Source organism: Manis pentadactyla, chromosome 1 (assembly GCF_030020395.1).
Source record: "Manis pentadactyla isolate mManPen7 chromosome 1, mManPen7.hap1, whole genome shotgun sequence".
NCBI classification, from domain to species: domain Eukaryota; kingdom Metazoa; phylum Chordata; class Mammalia; order Pholidota; family Manidae; genus Manis; species Manis pentadactyla.
In genome coordinates this window covers 47,694,996-47,714,671 of record NC_080019.1, presented here as the reverse complement: position 1 = coordinate 47,714,671, position 19,676 = coordinate 47,694,996, and positions in this window count along the sequence as shown.

Here is a 19,676-nt window from a genome sequence, read left to right as displayed (position 1 = left end):
ATTTTTACAGATGAGGAAACTAAGGCACAGAGAGGTTAGTAGCCGGTCCAGGGTTACAAAATTAGCAAATAGTGTCACCAGGGTGTACTCCACACACCTCCAGCTTCACCACTACTCACTGCCACCTCTCCAAGTGGGAGAAAAGAATTGTGGGATGGAGCTGCCCACAGGTGGGGCTGCCAAAGGGAGATGATAAGGCCTCCTCGGGAGCAAAGAGTCCGGGAAACATCCTGTGGTCCACACTTGCCCCTTCAATTGCATACAAATATACCCAAATTCAGTGTGTGCAGGTACATGCTTAACGATCAGCTCTCTGGAGTGGCAGGGGCTGATTTGTAAGCATTCGCCCACTTCCTATAGTGTAGATGTAATCCTACCATGGCTGATTTCAAGAGACTAACGGTCTAACACCAGTTCACAAAATTCATGACTAACGATTGGCTCTTGTGAGCCAGCATGAGCCAGTTCCAACGTACCACTGTACAGCCAGTCCAGTAGCCCTGATTTGGCTCCTTGGGTACCCAAAAACATGCAGCACACCGTGAAACAATGGCCATGAGATGGACTATTTAATAGCACTATACCAATGATGACACTGTGGCTGAAAACAGATAATTTTCTCAGGGCTGCAAAGCTGGGAAGAAACTGAGCAGAAACTGAAATTCAAGTTTCTAGACCTGCACTGCCTAGTACGGTAGCTATGAGCTGCACGTGACTATTGAATATTTGATGTGTGACTGTTCCAAACTGAGATGTTGCTGTGAGTGTAAAATACACACCAGATTTTGAAGACTTCATAAGAGAAAAAAAAAGAATATGAAATATCTCATTTACATTTTTTGTATTGACTGTGTGTTGAAATGGTCATATTTTGGATATGTTGAGTTCAATAAAAAGTATTCTTTAAATTAATTTCATGTTTTCTAATGTAACCACTAGAAAAGTTAAAGTTACATACTTAGGTAATATTTTGTTTCCATTAGCATGACTCCAGGCTCCCAGTCCAGTGCTCTCTGCCAACAACCAGGCGTTTCCCACTGTCAGGGATACACAAATTCCTAAAGGTTCCTGTGTGTAGGAATGTATGTGCACAGGTGTGCAAACACACACAATCCTACTTGCACACAGGACCAATCACGCTCTCTGCCTCCTTCCTGCACTCACCACTCACCCCTCAGAGCCACTCAGGGAAACAGGCCCTGGGCCACAAAGACACATGACCCCCAGACTTGCCCACAGAACACCTGCCTGAGGACCTCACCCCCTCCCCAGCCTTGAGGGCAATGCTGTTTCGGCAGCATCTGCAGGGGTGTCTCCCTCCCACAGGCCTGTTTGGACTGGCTGAGCACTTGTCTCACCAGCCCTAGTTTCTTTAAGAAGTTCTTCTGAGAGAAGGTTACTTACTTTAGTGCTGAAATATTACTGCCCATGAATTTGAGCTGAAGGGCTGACCCTTTGGGTAACAACAATGGCTCCGATGTTCAAGATGAAAGTAACTTTTGTTTGGACCTGGCTTTTCCCAAGCTATGTTCTTGCTGAATTTTATGGTGTGAGCTTCTCCTGACAGCAGTTGTTATGACAGAGGGTGCCCACAGTTGCCTGCTTCTCAGAGAATTTGCACACCTTTGTGCACGTGTGTGGTTGTGGGTACATGTATGTGTGTGTGAGGGAAGCAGGAAAATCAACACATTTCCCTTCAGGCTCCTCGCTCCCTCATGCACAAGCACACTTGTTCGGCATGCTCTTGCCTCACTACCCTGGTTCACTAACTTTTGGGAGTCAGGTTTTTACAAGTTCACAGTTTTTGGGCATCTCCAAGGGGTTTTGTTTTTCTTCTCCTAAGAAGAAAACACCAGACCTTCTGGTCCAGGTGACATTAATCTGACAATTACATGGAGGCAATTATCCAAATGCAGACTTCAGATTCTATAAACAGACATGCCACAGCCCCCACTGTGGCCCAGCAGGACCTGCTTCCAGAGGGCTCTGCAGCCCCTGGCATCTGTCACAACAACCAGGGAGGGTTTATAAAGACTCATCACAAAACACAGGTAGGCTCCGGAGATGTAGCCTTCCTGCCCATAATTGCTTAATTAGATGGAATACTGCCTGCTGGATTCAAATCAGATGAGCTTCCGTAGACACAACTGACTACAGAAGGCTCTGCGCTGATGGGGGCAAGGCAATGACTGAAGATTCTAGAAACTGTATGATAGGATGAGGCTTGTGTTAGGAGAAGGAAGGTAAGTCAGTCTCTGGTCTCACACTGCCATTAGCTGGCTTTGAGACCTGTGTACACGGCTGTCCCTCTGGGCCTTAGCTCCTTCCACAATAAAGGATGGTGGCAAGTTGGCCTCCCTCAGGCCCTGCAATATCAGGGCGGCAAGCTGCAAACCTCAATTCAGACTGGTTTGTCTTTGTTATTTCACACATCAGGAGGCAGAAGAGGGTGTGCCTCAGGCAAGATAAATTTAGCATTTGATGTCATCAGAGGCCCAGGTTCCTCCTCTGCTGGCTGTCCTGCTTAGTGGCAACTTGTAGTCACAAGGTAGTTATGGCCATTCCAGGTGTCATATCCCAAAGCATACTGTTCAGAGGCTGGGGGCCCATCTCTCCTACAGTCTCCTTGTTGAGAAGAGGGAGCCTTTCCCTGAGGCTCCTCCCAGAGACCTCTCCTCACATCTCACTGGAGGAACTTGGTCACGTGCCCACTCCTGAGCTAGTCATTGATAAGGGACAGAGAACTGCCTTGATTAGCTTAGAACTAACCTGGATTTGACTCGGAGTCACTGTCCTCTAGCCACTGGGGGAGCATGGCACCTGCAAAATACTGAGGTTCCATTAACAAGGGAGAAGGTGAGTAGAGGACGTTAGGTAGGCAGCCTCCAGTGTCTGCTACAGACACCACTTTTACACTGAAATGAAGAACAGGACAGGTCCAGCCCTGTCTTACCTCTGCCCCATCCCCATGCCTCTCTTCTTCCTTTTAATCCCTGGATTCTAGTTATAACTACAGGGAACATAAACCAAGTCAAGTTGGTTTGAGACTTTTTTAAAAAGGAATTTATTGGCTCATGTAACTGAAAGGTTGGAGGGGAAATTTGACCCAGCTCGATCTAGGGGTTTGACTGGTTCTCATCAAGCAGGGCTGGGTCTTTCTCTCCTCCTCCTTGCTGACTGCTCTGTGCCTGCTTATTTCTCAGGCCAGCTCTTTTTCCCTCCCCACTAGTCAGCAGCTATGGCCTTTGTCAACTAAAGGCTTACATGGTTCTCAGTACCAGGCTCTGGAAGGAGGGTGATCCAGTTAATAGGAACCATCTCTCCAGTTAATAGATATTGCTATTTAAAAGGTTCACCCCAAAAATTTAGTGGCATAAAACAGCAACAGTTTATTATGCTTATGGATTTCATGGGTCAATAATCGAGACAGCATAGCAGGAATGGCCTCTGCTCCACAATGTCTTGAGTATCCTAGTCTGCTTGTGCTGCCCTAACGAAATACCACAGACTGGGTGGCTTGAGCAGCACACATTTATTTCTCACGGTTCTGGAGGCTGGGAAGTCCAAGGCCAGGGTGCCAGCATGGTCAGGCTCTGGTGCAGGCTCTCTCCCAGGCCGGCAGACGGCCGCCTTCTCGCTGTGTCCTCACAGGGTGGAGAGAGAGCGTGCAAGCTCTCTGGGGCACTAATCCCATCATGCAGCCACCACCCTCATGACTTCATCTAAATTTAATTACTTCCATGTACATCATTTGTCTCCATGTTGCTCTCTGTTACAAGTTCACTATTTCTAAAATGTCCAAGTACATTTTTGTCCTCCCAAACTTCACTCTCAAGTCCTCCAAGATGATGACCCTAGGGCACTACTGCCTTTACCCTTTTCCACACTGTGCCCACCTCAGGGGGCCATTGAGGAATGCTGTGGAATGACCCATTTGCTCCTAGAGTATCAATGCAACTGGCTCTGCATACATCCTAGTGAAAGAATTTGTTGTTCATTAACTCAACAAATATTTATTGAACAGCTAATATGTGCCAGAGGCTTTTCTAGGTACGAGGATGCGATGGCCACCCTCTCAGATAAGATGACATTTGAACATTACTCTGAAAACCTCCCACCAACTAATGGCTAAAAGTATCAGAAAGGTGAAATGAGGTATTCATGACACCAAAACTTGGTGTGTGTGGATTTAAAAATACACAACAGAATGTTTTATTCCTAGTGAAATACATTATTATTTTTGCTTCATTTTGCTGGTTGGTCTCAGGTTATTTTGTTTTGTTTGTTTTTTGACTCAAGGGGCCTATTCATGAAGAAAAGCCTGGGTGCAAGGATAGCCTAGAAATATAATAAAGGTAAAATGAGGTGTTTGGGTTTAGATTCCATCCCTTTAGAGCAAGGCAATTAGGCCCAGTGATTGGAACTAGGGCTTGGAAGTTCACTGTAGGGCCAACTTTCATTAAAGTAGCTCACCCCTCTCTGCCCTCCTTAAAATGAAGGATGCAATTTGGAAGTCACTGGGTAGCAGGAGATACCCAATTCTTCTAGAAACCTAACCCCTCTTCCAGTTCTGCATCCCTTGCTCAAACGATCTGTTAACCACATCCTGAAACAGCCTACGCTTCATCAGGTTCTGTGTCCATGGGGACAAACCATGCACTTCACATGTTTCTCTGTTAAAGACAGAAACCCTTCTTCCAAATGGGATCCAACATTTTAAAGGGAAAAAAATCTATTGAATTTTGTATCTTCCTTTGGTTTCTTGGTGAGAGAGATTTGGATCTTTTTTTTTTTAATAATTATTTTTTATTGAAGGGTAGTTGACGCACAGTATTACATTACATTAGTTTCAAGTGTACAACACAGTGGTAGAACATTTATATACATAATTCTAGGTTCCAGCTATCACCCTACCAAGCTGTTAAAATATCTTGACTATATTCCTTATGCTATACATTACATCCCGGTTACTTATTTATTTTACCATTGGAAGTCTGTCCTTTTTTTTTTTTTTTTTTTGAGGGCATCTCTCATATTTATTGATCAAATGGTTGTTAACGACAATAAAATTCTGTATAGGGGAGTCAGTGCTCAATGCACAATCATTAATCCACCCCAAGCCTAATTTTCGTCAGTCTCCAATCTTCTGAGGCATAACAAACAAGTTCTTACATGGAGAACAAATTCTTACATAATGAATAAGTTACATAGTGAACAGTACAAGGGCAGTCATCACAGAAACTTCCGGTTTTGCTCATGCATTATGAACTCTAAACAGTCAGTTCAAATATGAATACTCATTTGGTTTTTATACTTGATTTATATGTGGATACCACATTTCTCTCTTTATTATTATTATTTTTAATAAAATGCTTAAGTGGTAGGTAGATGCAAGATAAAGGTAGAAAACATAGTTTAGTGTTGTAAGAGAGCAAGTGTAGATGATCAGGTGTGTGCCTGTAGACTGTGTGTTAATCCAAGCTAGACAAGGGCAATAAAACATCCACGTATGCAGAAGATTTCTCTGAGAACAGGGGGGGTGAGGTTCTAAGCCTCACCTCTGTTGATCCCCAATTTCTCACCTGATGGCCCCCTGCGACTGTGCCTGTCTTAGGTTGTTCCTCCCTTGAGGAATCTTACCCGTCTCTGGCTAACCAGTCATCTTCCAGGGCCATACAGGGAAATGTGAAGTTGGTAAGTGAGAGGGAAGCCTTATTGTTTGAAAAGGTTAGCTTTTTACTTCTTTGCATATTTATGCCCTGTGGCTTCTATGCCCAGCATTTGTCTTGAGGTATCTTTACCACTTGGAGGAGTTATGATACTCGGTAAATTTGATATGAGGCACGAATTCTATTTAAGGGTTGTAATTAGGAAGGAAGAAGAAAAGCTATAGAAGTAGCAGGCGGAAGAAAACATGGGAAGATTGATTATTTCTTTGACAAATCTTCTTGTAGAGTAACTTCAGCATATATAGGTTTTAAGCTACTACTTAAATTGCGCACACACATTAACATAATAGGAGTATAGTTACATAACCAAAGCATATCTGTAATTACCAGCCATCTCCAGTGAAACCAAGAAAACCATTAAGGCACCTTAGGCATTTGTGAAAACTTATCTATGATATGGTGGATACTGTCCAACTGAACTTGAACAGTCTGAGAGAAATCAGACAAATGAAAACAACCCATTCCTGGGGACTGTTCACATGCCATATGTTCTTTTAACAGTAAATAGTCTGTAGTTGTAAGAGTTTGGAGCGCTACAATTTGCACTTCTCCAAATTCTTGGTTGAGTTCCAACAGTATAGATCCAGTCAAATTTGTTGTTTTACTGTATGCACAGGCCAGCTTAGATATCTCCTTCCTCATTCCCATGGCAAGTCCAGGAACTGGTGGGATGAGTGCATCTACAGCTGTAGCAGTGCGTGGATCTTTGTTGGGGTTTTTTGATGATCATCTTCTGGCATGAGTCTTCCAGAGAGTGCAGATGTTGGAAGTTCTTTTTCATATCGTATCTTAGTTCATTTTCGGGGTAGCCCAATTAGGCTTTGATCCTCTGTATAAACACAAACAGACCCTTTGCCTACACTTTTATATGCCCTTTATACCCTTGTGTAGAACTCGTTGGAGGTTACCACACAGGAACTGCCCTTTTTTTTTTTTTTGCTTTGTTTTTGGTATCACCAATCTACACTTACATGACGAATATTATGTTTACTAGGCTCTCCCCTATACCAGGTCCCCCCTATAAACCCCTTTACAGTCACTGTCCATCAGCATAGCAAAATGTTGTAGAATCACTACTTGCCTTCTCTGTGTTGTACAGCCCTCCCTTTTCTCCTACCCCCCCATGCATGTTAATCTTAATACCCCCCTACTTCTCCCCCCCTTATCCCTCCCTACCCACCCATCCTCCCCAGTCCCTTTCCCTTTGGTACCTGTTAGTCCATTCTTGAGTTCTGTGATTCTGCTGCTGTTTTGTTCCTTCAGTTTTTCCTTTGTTCTTATATTCCACAGATAAGTGAAATCATTTGGTATTTCTCTTTCTCCGCTTGGCTTGTTTCACTGAGCATAATACCCTCCAGCTCCATCCATGTTGCTGCAAATGATTGGATTTGCCCTTTTCTTATGGCTGAGTAGTATTCCATTGTGTATATGTACCACATCTTCTTTATCCATTCATCTATTGATGGACATTTAGGTTGCTTCCAATTCTTGGCTATTGTAAATAGTGCTGCAATAAACATAGGGGTGCATCTGTCTTTCTCAAACTTGATTGCTGTGTTCTTAGGGTAAATTCCTAGGAGTGGAATTCCTGGGTCAAATGGTAAGTCTGTTTTGAGCATTTTGATATACCTCCATACTGCTTTCCACAATGGTTGAACTAACTTACATTCCCACCAGCAGTGTAGGAGGGTTCCCCTTTCTCCACAGCCTCGCCAACATTTGTTGTTGTTTGTCTTTTGGATGGCAGCCATCCTTACTGGTGTGAGGTGATACCTCATTGTAGTTTTAATTTGCATTTCTCTGATAATTAGCGATGTGGAGCATCTTTTCATGTGTCTGTTGGCCATCTGTATTTCTTTTTTGGAGAACTGTCTGTTCAGTTCCTCTGCCCATTTTTTAATTGGGTTATTTGTTTTTTGTTTGTTGAGGCGTGTGAGCTCTTTATATATTCTGGACGTCAAGCCTTTATCGGATGTGTCATTTTCAAATATATTCTCCCATACTGTAGGGATCCTTTTTGTTCTGTTGATGATGTCTTTTGCTGTACAGAAGCTTTTCAGCTTAATATAGTCCCACTTACTCATTTTTGCTGTTGTTTTCCTTGCCCGGGGAGATATATTCAAGAAGAGGTCACTCATGTTTATGTCTAAGAGGTTTTCGCCTATGTTTTCTTCCAAGAGTTTAATGGTTTCATGGCTTACATTCAGGTCTTTGATCCATTTTGAGTTTACTTTTGTATATGGGGTTAGACAATGGTCCAGTTTCATTCTCCTACATGTAGCTGTCCAGTTTTGCCAGCACCACCTGTTGAAGAGACTGTAATTTCGCCATTGTATGTCCATGGCTCCTTTATCAAATATTAATTGACCATATATGTCTGGGTTAATGTCTGGATTCTCTAGTCTGTTCCATTGGTCTGTGGCTCTGCTCTTGTGCCAGTACCAAATTGTCTTGATTACTATGGCTTTATAGTAGAGCTTGAAGTTGGGGAGTGAGATCCCCCCTACTTTATTCTTCTTTCTCAGGATTGCTTTCGCTATTCGGGGTCTTTGGTGTTTCCATATGAATTTTTGAATTATTTGTTCCAGTTCATTGAAGAATGTTGCTGGTAGTTTCATAGGGATTGCATCAAATCTGTATATTGCTTTGGGCAGGATGGCCATTTTAACGATATTAATTCTTCCTAGCCAAGAGCATGGGATGAGTTTCCATCTGTTAGTGACCCCTTTAATTTCTCTTAAGAGTGACTTGTAGTTTTCAGAGTATAAGTCTTTCACTTCTTTGGTTAGGTTTATTCCTAGGTATTTTATTTTTTTTGATGCAATTGTGAATGGAGTTGTTTTCCTGATTTCTCTTTCTGTTGGTTCATTGTTAGTATATAGGAAAGCCACAGATTTCTGTGTGTTGATTTTGTATCCTGCAACTTTGCTGTATTCCGATATCAGTTCTAGTAGTTTTGGGGTGGAGTCTTTAGGGTTTTTTATGTACAGTATCATGTCATCTACAAATAGTGACAGTTTAACTTCTTCTTTACCAATCTGGATTCCTTGTATTTCTTTATTTTGTCTGATTGCCGTGGCTAGGACCTCCAGTACTATGTTAAATAACAGTGGAGAGAGTGGGCATCCCTGTCTAGTTCCCGATCTCAGAGGAAATGCTTTCAGCTTCTCGCTGTTCAATATAATGTTGGCTGTGGGTTTATCATAGATGGCCTTTATTATGTTGAGGTACTTGCCCTCTATTCCCATTTTGCTGAGAGTTTTTAAATGAATGGATGTTGAACCTTGTCAAATGCTTTTTCAGCATCTATGGAGATGATCATGTGGTTTTTGTCTTTCTTTTTGTTGATGTGGTGGATGATGTTGATGGATTTTCTAATGTTGTACCATCCTTGCATCCCTGGGATGAATCCCACTTGGTCATGGTGTATGATCCTTTTGATGTATTTTTGAATTCGGTTTGCTAATATTTTGTTGAGTATTTTTGCATCTACGTTCATCAGGGATATTGGTCTGTAGTTTTCTTTTTTGGTGGGGTCTTTGCCTGGTTTTGGTATTAGGGTGATGTTAGCTTCATAGAATGAGTTTGGGAATATACCCTCCTCCTCTATTTTTTGGAAAACTTTAAGGAGAATGGGTATTATGTCTTCCCTGTATGTCTGATAAAATTCCGAGGTAAATCCATCTGGCCCGGGGGTTTTGTTCTTTGGTAGTTTTTTGATCACCGCTTCAATTTCGTTGCTGGTAATTGGTCTGTTTAGATTTTCTGTTTCTTCCTGGGTCAATCTTGGAAGGTTATATTTTTCTAGGAAGTTGTCCATTTCTCCTAGGTTTCCCAGCTTGTTAGCATATAGGTTTTCATAGTATTCTCCAATAATTCTTTGCATTTCCGTGGGGTCCGTTGTGATTTTTCCTTTCTCGTTTCTGATACTGTTGATTTATGTTGACTCTCTTTTCTTCTTAATAAGTCTGGCTAGAGGCTTATCTATTTTGTTTATTTTCTCGAAGAACCAGCTCTTGGTTTCATTGATTTTTGCTATTGTTTTATTCTTCTCAATTTTATTTATTTCTTCTCTGATCTTTATTATGTCCCTCCTTCTACTGACCTTAGGCCTCATCTGTTCTTCTTTTTCCAATTTCGATAATTGTGACATTAGACCATTTATTTGGGATTGCTCTTCCTTTTTTAAATATGCTTGGATTGCTATATACTTTCCTCTTAAGACTGCTTTTGCTGTGTCCCACAGAAGTTGGGGCTTAGTGTTGTTGTTGTCATTTGTTTCCATATATTGCTGGATCTCCATTTTGATTTGGTCATTGATCCATTGATTATTTAGGAGAATGTTGTTAAGCCTCCATGTGTTTGTGAGCCTCTTTGCTTTCTTTGTACAGTTTATTTCTAGTTTTATGCCTTTGTGGTCTGAAAAGTTGGTTGGTAGGATTTCAATCTTTTGGAATTTTCTGAGGCTCTTTTTGTGGCCTAGTATGTGGTCTATTCTGGAGAATGTTCCATGTGCACTTGAGAAGAATGTATATCCCGCTGCTTTTGGATGTAGAGTTCTATAGATGTCTATTAGGTCCATCTGCTCTACTGTGTTGTTCAGTGCTTCCGTGTCCTTACTTATTTTCTGCCCAGTGGATCTATCCTTTGGGGTGAGTGGTGTGTTGTAGTTTCCTAGAATGAATGCATTGCAGTCTATATCCCCCTTTAGTTCTGTTAGTATTTGTTTCACATATGCTGGTGCTCCTGTGTTGGGTGCATATATATTTAGAATGGTTATATCCTCTTGTTTGACTGAGCCCTTTATCATTATGTAGTGTCCTTCTTTATCTCTTGTTACTTTCTTTGTTTTGAAGTCTATTTTGTCTGATATTAGTACTGCAACCCCTGCTTTCTTCTCACTGTTGTTTGCTTGAAATATGTTTTTCCATCCCTTGACTTTTAGTCTGTACATGTCTTTGGGTTTGAGGTGAGTTTCTTGTAAGCAGCATATAGATGGGTCTTGCTTTTTTATCCATTCTGTTACTCTGTGTCTTTTGATTGGTGCATTCAGCCCATTAACATTTAGGGTGACTATTGAAAGATATGTACTTATTGCCATTGCAGGCTTTAAATTCGTGGTTACCAAAGGTTCAAGGTTAGCCTCTTTAGTATCTTACTGCCTAACTTAGCTCGCTTATTGAGCTGTTATATACACTATCTGGAGATTCTTTTCTTCTCTCCCTTCTTGTTCCTCCTCCTCGATTCTTCATATGTTGGTTGTTTTGTGCTGTGCTCTTTCTAGGAGTGCTCCCATCTAGAGCAGTCCCTGTAAGATGTTCTGTAGAGGTGGTTTGTGGAAAGCAAATTCCCTCAGCTTTTGTTTGTCTGGGAATTGTTTAATCCCACCGTCATATTTGAATGATAGTCGTGCTGGATACAGTATCCTTGGTTCAAGGCCCTTCTGTTTCATTGTATTAAATATATCATGCCATTCTCTTCTGGCCTGTAGGGTTTCTGTTGAGAAATCTGACGTTAGCCTGATGGGTTTCCCTTTATAGGTGACCTTTTTCTCTCTAGCTGCCTTTAACACTCTTTCCTTGTCTTTGATCTTTGCCATTTTAATTATTATGTGTCTTGGTGTTGCCCTCCTTGGATCCTTTCTGTTGGGGGTTCTGTGTATTTCCGTGGTCTGTTCGATTACTTCCTCCCCCAGTGTGGGGAAGTTTTCAGCAATTATTTCTTCTAAGATACTTTCCATCTCTTTTCCTCTCTCTTCTTCTTCTGGGACCCCTATAATACGGATATTGTTCCTTTTGGATTGGTCACACAGTTCTCTTAATATTGTTTCATTCCTGGAGATCCTTTTGTCTCTCTCTATGTCAGCTTCTATGCGTTCCTGTTCTCTGATTTCAATTCCATCAATGGCCTCTTGCATTCTATCCATTCTGCTTATAAACCCTTCCAGAGTTTGTTTCATTTCTGCGATCTCCTTTCTGGCATCTGTGATCTCCTTCCGGACTTCATCCCATTTCTCTTGCGTATTTCTCTGCATCTCTGTCAGCATGTTTATGATTCTTATTTTGAATTCTTTTTCAGGGAGACTGGTTAGGTCTGTCTCCTTCTCTGGTGTTGTCTCTGTGATCTTTGTCTGCCTGTAGCTTTGCCTTTTCATGGTGATAGGAATAGTCTGCAGAACTGGGACGAGTGACGGCTGGAAGGACTTCCTTTCTTGTTGCTTTGTGGCCCTCCTCTCCTGGGAGAACAGCGACCTCTAGTGGCTTGTGCTGCGCAGCTGCGTGCAGACAGGGTTTCTGCTTCCTGCCCAGCTGCTATGGAGTTAATCTCCGCTGTTGCTGTGGGCGTGGCCTGGCTCGGGCAGCTACTCCAAAATGGTGGAGTCGCGTTGGAGCAGGAGCAGCTGGGAGGCTATTTATCTCCGTATGTGGCCTCCCTGCTCCCTGCAGCCCAGGGGTTAGGGTGCCCAGAGGTCCCTGATTCCCTACCTCTGGATTAAGTGACCCGCCCTGCCCCTTTAAGACTTCCAAAAAGCACCCGCCAAAACAAAACAACGCCCACCAAAAAAAAAAAGGAGAAAAAAATTTTTTTAATTAAAAAAAAAAAAAGTTTTTAATTAAAAAAAAAAAAAAGGTGGTCGTTCGTTTTTCTTTATTCTGCGGTGCCAGCCTCAGGCCTCTGCTCACCGGTCTTTCTGCCCTGATTCCCTAGTATTGGGGTCCCTATCCCTTTAAGACTTCCAAAAAGCGCTCGCCAAAACAAAACAGCAAAAAAGCAAAAATAAATGGTCTCGCGCTTTTCTTATGTCCTCTGTCGCCCAGCCTCCAGTGCCTGCTCACTGTTCTTGCTGCCCTGTTTTCCTAGTATTGAGCGCCCTGCACTCTGGCCCGGATGGCTGGGGCTGGGTGTTCGGCAGTCCTGGGCTCCGTCTCCCTCCCGCTCTGCCTGCTCTTCTCCCGCCGGGAGCTGGGGGGAGGGGCGCTCGGCTCCCGCGGGGCCGGGGCTTGTATCTTACCCCCTTCGCGAGGCGCTGGGTTCTCTCAGGTGCGGATGTGGTCTGGATATTGTCCTGTGTCCTCTGGTCTTTATTCTAGGAAGGGTTGTCTTTGTTATATTTTCATAGATATATGTTGTTTTGGGAGGAGATTTCCGCTGCTCTGAGATTTGGATCTTAATTTGCCTTGCTCTGTAAGATCAGAGACTGGAGAGGTTTCTCCTTTCTTTCCTTTTTTAAGCCTTTAGAGGCACTGATTGCCAAGGCACGGACTGAATTATTGACAGTTTGGCATCTGCCTTGGGACTCCCCAGTGGGGTACCAGCTCTCTGGGTGCACAATTCAAGAGCAGCCAGCATGTACTCCCCTAGGCCAGGAGTCCACCCTGGGCACTGGGTTTCAGCACCATGCCATAGAGGACAGCTCCAGGCATCTGTCTTTATCCATGGTGGGGTGATGCTGTGCCCAACTGATAATGGGACCCCCAGAGGCCTAGGTTGTTTAATGGAAGGAGTGAGTAGTGAAACCCTGCCTCTGAATTGCCACATGACCTTGAGCAGGTTGCTGAGCCTTTCAGACCTGTGTCTCAGCTGTAACATGCAGGGTTGAGCCAGACTGGTTTTTCCTTACAGGCTTTTCGTTCCCCTTCAGACTGGTGCTGACACAGCAAGAGGCCACTATGCTCAGGGTCCCGTCTTGACCAAGTTAGCTGACCCCATAATAAAACTTATTTAAAGTTTCTGCCCAAGCACCGAGAAGCATGGTTTTCTTTCTCCTATTTTTTATGGCAATAGCTTAAAAAATGATACTTTGCAGCATAAACAGAATGAATGAAGAAGTGAAAATATGTCCTGGAGGAGGGGGCTGGGGATGAAAGATACATTTACAAATGTAGTAAAAGGATGTGCTGTCACTTGTTTTCTTAATAGCCTCCATTCCCTTTCTCCACTGCCTAATTATTTTTGGGGGAACTCATTTCTGCCCTCTGGAGATGCTCTGGAGGGACAGTCATTCAAGGTTCTCTCCTTCCGAGACTAGAGGCCAGCAGGTGTCCCAGGTGAGACCAGTACCCTCTGCTTCCCAGGAAGGTGAGCAGTGGACACAGTGCCGAGCCTGGGAGCAGGTTGGGAGGGCTCCATTGCTGCCCCGCAGGGACTTCCCACTCCTCCTCGCTGTCTAGGCCCACCCTGCCCCAACAGCTGCCCTGCACCTGTCTTCCTGAGACCCACATGTCCAGTATTCTGTGTTACCCCATGTCCTTCCACCAAATTCCAACTTTCATTTAAGTTAGTTTGGAGTCAGATTCTGTTGCTTGTAACCAAAGAATTCTAAGTTTAATGGGCATTTTATTTCTCCTCTCTCTCTCTTCCTACTTTATCTAAAAATAAAGCAAGAGAGTAAGGAAGGAAGAAAGGGAGGGAGGGAGGGAGGGAGTAATGATGGAAGGAGATGGAAAAGGAGAGGGATGACATTAATGTTTTTAAAATTAGATTTAGCCACAGAGGCATTTTCCCTAATTAAATCTAATGGCCACCCCAACACAGATGAAAACAGAGCGCTTGTTCTCCTGCATACTCCTTTTCAGTGTCCTCTAGCCTGTAACCCATCATTGGCTGCCAGATTCTGACTCACAAGAAGCAGTCAAGTGTGTGGAATGTATTTTCCAATGAGCCTGATGAAGGGAGACCCAGGGGCCACCACTGCTCCCAGATCTGCTACTCAGAATGCAGAAATCTTGGCCACCACTTCCCCCATTAATACTTACACGTGAGTAAGTTCATTTCCTTGGGAAGAGGGGCAAGGAGAGATGGGGGAGCACAAGCAGAATTTATGGAATACTGCTTATGATCTGGGCCCCCCTGGGGGCCTCACATACTCTGCTTTAGTTAACACAGCAAACCACAAGATGGGTTCCATTCTTATCATTTAGCAGATAAGGAAACTCAGAGATTAGGCAGTGGCTGTAAGACACACTGACATAAGTGGCAAGCTGGGACTTGAACCCAGGTCTCTTGTGACTGAACACAGGGAGATGGTCGTCTGTTTGGCTCTGTTCTGGGGTACAGAGTATGGCTCTCCCACCCCTGCATGTCATACCACCAGAAATCCTTGCCTCTGTCCCCACCCCAACTATTGCATTTTTTTCTATGGGCCTTTTGTTGTCTCTGCCTTACCCTCAACCCCTCCATTTCCAGCGACACAGGCCTTCCCTGGAGTGTTGAATAAAAGAACAAGGAACATAGGAAAGGAATACAATTAAAGGTTAAGAATACAGGGTCTTGCATCAGAGGGCATGGGTGAATCCCAGCTCCACTGCTCACTAGCTGTGTGGCCTTGGACAAGCCACAGACCTCTCTGTGCCTTATTTTCCTCACTTGGGAAATAGAATATAATAATATTACCTGTCATGGTAGTTTATATTATTACCTATCATGATAATATTACTTATCAGAGGCCCCACAGATGTTTACATTCTAATCTTTGAATCCCTGGAACATGTGAATATGTTAAATTATATGGCAAGTGGTGAAGTAATCAGCTGACTTTAAAATAAAGAGATTATTCTGGGTTATCCAGGTGGGTCCAGCTAATCACACAAGATCCTTAAATGTAGAAGAGGGAGACAGGAGAGTCGATGTCACAGTGATATGGTGTGACAATGATTTGACTGGCATTGCTAGCTTTGAACATGGAAGGGAGCCATGAGCCAAGGAATGTAGACAACCTCTAGAAGCTATAAAAGGCAAGAAAATGAATTCTCCCCAGAGCCTCCAGACTAGGACACACACAGCCCTGCCAACACCTTGATTTAAGCCTAGTGAGACCCACTTCAGACTTCTGACATCCAAAACATTGCGAAAATAAATGTGTGTCATTAAGCTATTACGTTCGCGATGATTTGTTGGAGCAGCAGTAGGAAACCAACATACCTACCTCAGAGGGTTGCTGAGGGGTTGACAGGAGACACTGCTGGGCAGCCAGGAATGCAATGAGGTTGGCTTTCCTTACGGCTGGTGTGCAGAGGCAGGAGATGTCGAGAGTGAGGGTGAGCTGTACCCCCATTTCTTGTGACCATTCCTGTCCACTCTCCCAGCCCTACACAGAGAGCCTGTACCTTCATGCCCTAATTACGTGGGAACACTTCTTTATAATGACACCCCTGATGACTCCCTTCATCATGCCAGATTCTAAATTGCACTTGAAGTACCTTATACAGTGTTAGCCTTCTGATTAGCTTCTTTCCAAGCTCCAAAACTGAGGGTAATCAGAGTGAAGGAAAGATGTTACCATATGTCCTGGGAAGGAGGAGAGGGCAAGGGGTCTCTCCATCACAATTTTCCAATAAGGCTTTAGGAGCCTTTAAAGAGCCAGCTCATGTCACCCTGCAGGCCTGTGGTCATCCTCCCTCTCAGTGTCCACAAACACAGGCTCTCAGACTCGCCTTCCCAGGGTCTGACTGCAGCTGCCTTTAGTGCCCCCTTCACACTGGTCTCTCCTGAGATTATGCTTTGTTCTGGAGAGGGGAAAGTGATTATAACCCAACTGTCAGTCTATTCAGCCAGCCTTTGAGATCTAGATCAGCTTTTCTTTCTAGGGTGTGGTGAGCAGACCCAAGGGTCTGAGGGATAACACATTGATGGGAGTGCAGGGGTAAAGCTCCAAGTAGGGGAGACCTGGAAAAATGGGGTTGGTTGAGAGCTCTGGTTAAAAAAAAAGGGTGTGTTGTGATGTTGGTCAGAGGTTCATTATCTTCCAACCCTTTGAAAAGCCCCAGGACTTACAGACAGCTGAGTAACACTAAGGAGAAGGGACCATTTTCTCCTTCAAGCCCAACTGGACCCCCTAGCAGCTGTTTATGGTGGCCCCCTAATACTTTATTGCATGTTTTTGTTTATGTGCCTGTCTGCCTCTATAATCCTCTGCTTATTGATATGCCAGGATGATGTGTAATTTTTTTTTCATTCCTCCCCATTTAGCATAGGGCCTGGCACAATAAATATTTCTTGGTTTTTTTTTTTTTTTTTTTTTTTTGCTCATGAAGTAGTGATAAGGTTTGCAGTTTTCCCACAGAGCGTTTATACAGATTGAATGTCAGTCATCTAAAGTTCTCAGCATGGATTTGGGCACAGAGTAAATACTCAACAAGTGTCCCCTGTTAATATTATTGAATTAATGAATGAGATGCTTTCTTTAATTCACAGCACAAGCCTTTCCAGAGTCCAAGTCTTTTGTGTCCTTTTCTTGCTATGTAGAACTAAGGGAAACGGCATGGTAAGAAGAAAGGAAGAAAAATAAAGTGGAAACCATAGCTGTTTAATTATATATATCTACAAATTTAGACTTTTCTTTTTACATTTCCAAGACTGAGAATACTTGAACACAGCACCGCCTTTGGGTTGGGGGAATGCATGCACTGTCAGAGAACGCTGCCTTCTTTTTTCCATCATCATTCTGCAGCCTTTAAAGACTCACCATGGCCTACTACTAAGTGTGTTACCCACACTGTCTCTGATTTGGTCTTCACGAGAACCCTGTAAAGCGGATCCTTCTTTATGGTAACATACACTTATGTCAGTGGGAACAGAGAGAGGGTGCTGAGACACAGGACGTATTTATGATCAGGGGAAAAGAGAAATAAAAGGGGACTTCTCAAGAGAGAAGGTCAGCTGTAGAGGGAAGAGATGTGGTAACAAAGAAACGGTGGGAAGGGGGAATTTCAGGCAGCAGGCGTGGAGGGTGGGGTGAAATCGCTGAGGTGAACCAAATGGAGGGCCGCGGAGGGAGGGCGGGGAGCGCCAACCGGCGGGGCCTGGGGAGCAGCCCGCTCGAGGGAGGCTGGGCCACAGTCAGTGTTGGGAGCGGTGTGGGCCGGCCTGGGGGAGGAGAGGAGACAGGGGTGGGGAGAGGGCTGAGGGGCTGTCGGGGAGGGGCGGCCCTGCGCCCCGGAAGCCGGAGGGCGGGGCAGACGGCAGGTGGGGACTCCAGCGCCCTCGAGGCCCCGGGGCGTCTCTGTGGCAGGAAGGGGTTCCGGAGAGACCGTAGTGCGGCCTGGTCAGGGGTGCGAGGAAGAGGAAGCCAAGACGCGGGAGGAGAGGTGCAGGGCAGAGGCAGAGGCCCGGGCAGGCGGCCCCCTCGGGGCAGGATCTCCTCAAGGTGAGGTGACCCGAGTGTGTCCGCGGGCGGAGGAGGAGGAGAACTCGGCGAGGAGGACACAGCGCCGCGGGGAGGGGAGGTGCTGGCGGCCGGAGCGAAGCCCAGGAGGGGGCGGGGAGGAGACAGACCTGACCGGCCCGGGGACCAGAGCCACGCCAGCTCCTCCCGCACAGGGAGGAGGGGAGGCCCGCGCGGACCCGGGGCTCCCGTGACCCTGCCTCGCGGGCTGCGCGCAGATAGATTCCAGATCAACAGCTGGAAATAACGGAAAACACCCAGCGGAATCCCTTCGACTCTTCTTTCCCCAGACACGTCTTTCTCCCCCTCGGATCCCAGGCCCCCTCTTCCACCCGAGACGCGTGGGACCCGCTTTTACCCCCTCCCGCCCTCCTCTCACCGCGCCCTCTTCTCTCACAGACCAATTCACGCTCTCTGACTGCCTGAGTTTTATGTATCTATTCACGCAGTCATCCAAATCGAGTTTTTAGTCTTTCCCATTTCTTCGATTCTATAAAACAAAGGATGCTGACATCACCAAACCTCCCCTCCCTACAAACCTTTAAAATTTCTTTTCCTTATAATTTAAAAATCCTTTCTTAAAAAATCCTCATCAGATGAGAAAAGGAAAAAAAAAAAAAGGGCAAAAAGACACCACGAGGCAGCCGTTGTCGAGAGAAGGCAGAGGAGAGAGGGAGCCGAAGATGGTTTGCCCTCGTACCCTACTGGGGTCTGAAGGCCCCACCGCAGGTCTGCATCCCCACCTCATCCCCCTCTGGTACATGTACTAAACTCAAAGACTTCTGGCCCAGCCACAGTTCCGCAGAGCATGGAGAAAGGACTGGACTGATGGGGAAATGCTGACCAACGTTGCCCGGGTGTTAGGTGGGGGGATCTGATTGCAGGGTGCTTTTCAGATGCACAACACTTCTGCAATGCCAATACCTGAGCAAGTGCCTTACCAGAAAATCTGCCTACACGGTTCAGGAAAATAAAAAGATTTCCAGGCTGACTTGATTTTTGATGAGCGTTGATCTTTGACTTTATAATCAGTAGCAAATTCTGCTCAAATCAAAAGGCCAGCTGCTCTCCTGTGGAAAACTAGACTTTAGTTGGGGAAAAAAGGGGAATAAAAGAAAGCATTAATTTTTTTAAAATAATACTTTACATTAAGAAGGTGATGTGTTTAGCCATAGTGTGCAGTGAATTCTTTTTGGTTCTAAACCATTGTACTTATTCAGAATTTAGAAGGATTTTAAGACCCATTTACACCATCCCAGTTATTAACATGTGTCTGTCCTGAAAAGGGATACATAGTAATCTGAATTTACATGTTAGTATATAATTTGCCTGGGAATTACTTTTATGTCCATTATATCAAAATTATGTAGGCCAATTTGGAAAATACTGTATCACATATGTTAATACTAGAACTACAAATTATTTCAAGGGTCTTATATCTATGCTTCTGCCTTCCAAAAATTTCTACCATCTGAAGCCAATGATTGCTTACGTCTATTTTGGAAAGCCCTCAAGAATCAGGCTTTCACAGTCTCTGGTTTTTAGTACCTAATCACTGTTCCTATGAAAGATGTATTTTCCAGAGAACTTGATTTTCCCCAACTGGAGCTTAAGCATGGTCTATGGAGAGCAGCAGTGAACAATGCGGTACGCTCTCTCCCAGGTTAAGGCCTCTGTGTGGGTGCTGGATTTTTCCTCTTGCCTCTTCCCTCACACATTCTTCGCCCTGCCCTGGATGCCACGAGGCTGTCTCTGAGGAGTGTATCACCTGTTACCTCGCCTCC